Source organism: Triticum aestivum, chromosome 1D (genome assembly GCF_018294505.1).
Source record: "Triticum aestivum cultivar Chinese Spring chromosome 1D, IWGSC CS RefSeq v2.1, whole genome shotgun sequence".
NCBI classification, from domain to species: Eukaryota; Viridiplantae; Streptophyta; class Magnoliopsida; order Poales; family Poaceae; genus Triticum; species Triticum aestivum.
This window is the reverse complement of record NC_057796.1, coordinates 385,096,035-385,097,362: the sequence shown is the minus strand read 5'-3', so window position 1 is coordinate 385,097,362 and position 1,328 is coordinate 385,096,035.

The window sequence follows — 1,328 nt, the reverse complement described above, 5'->3', positions numbered from 1 at the left end:
CCCCGCGTCGTCCGCTTCGGGCGACTCGGGCGGCGACTAGGGTTTCCCCGTCGCGCCGCCGCTCCCTCTCCCCTCCCTCCCTCGCCGCCACCTGAGTTAGCCGCCGGATCCGCGCGTGCGGCCGCCCGTGAAGGTGGCGGCGAGGCCTCGGTCGCTCCTTTCCTCGAGGAGGACCTCGGATCTGGGGCGGCGGCCCTTCTTGGCGAGGCGGCGGCGCTTTCTCGGCCGGCGTCGTCCGCGGGTGTGCTCTGGCCGGCGGCCTCGACCACGCGGGTGGTGAGGTGTCGGCGGCGGCGCGGAGGTCTCCCCTCCTCGTCAGATCTGAGGGTGGCTCCTTTCCCCTGTCTTCCTCGTCCCCGCCGCTTCTCGCCTGCCTCCCTCCGAGCGCCGGTATGATGTGGGTGGGTGACTGATGGTCTGGTTTTGGGCCGCGGGAAACAGTTGGCCGGCGTGGCCGGCCTGGCAGCAGCGACGTCCCCGACGCCGTCTCCTCCTTGGAGGTGCTGCAGAGGCCCTTCCCCTTTCCACCCCTGTTCCTCCTCCCGGGTGAAAGCCCAAAATCCGGCTTGGATTGGGCGGTGACGGCGCGCTGTGCGTCGTGTTCTTCCTTGGGGGCGCTGCCTGGGGAGGGTTGCGTTCAGGTGAGGGTTTCTAGGTCGGAGCTTGGGTGGCTTGGGTGGTCCGGTGACGGCGGTGTCACTAGGTTCGGCATGGCTGTAGGTGTTCGGCTGCCTGGCAATGCTTCTCGGTGGCCTGTCGGTTCTCTTGATGCCTCTGCTGCCTTCTTCAGTAGCTGCACCTGGTGGTTTTCCTGCAGCTCTAAGGCGTTCTAGGTTGTGGCGAGGTGGCAGTCGCGGAGTGCTCGAATGTTCTAGTGGTGAAGTGCTGCGGCTGCTCCAGGTCCCGAAGCTGACACGTCCCCTGCTCTAGGGTGAGCGTCTCTCAAGTCCGCCGGGTACGGCGCCTTGTGAGCCATGGCGAGAGGGAAGGGTCCCTCTGCGGCGTGAGAGACGGCGGATGTGTGGTGGCTTCTACTTGGGTGTTGGTCGGGCTCTCTCACCACTCTCTGTTGCAAGCAGGTCCTCGTCGTGCTCGTGTGTGCCTCATCCCTAGTTGGCTGTTTGGCTGTAGTCTTCGGCTTGGACAAGCTTCGAGCTATGTTTTCCTGTATTCTTTTTGTGCTTGTGCGACCCGTTGAGTTGTAAGCCTCCTAGAGTGTCCCCTTGTATCGTTTGGTCGTGGGGGTTTGTGTGTGTCTGTTTTTCCTGGCCGGTTGATGGCTTTGTTAATTCAAAGCCGGGCTCTCTGCGAGCCTTCGTTCTAAAAAA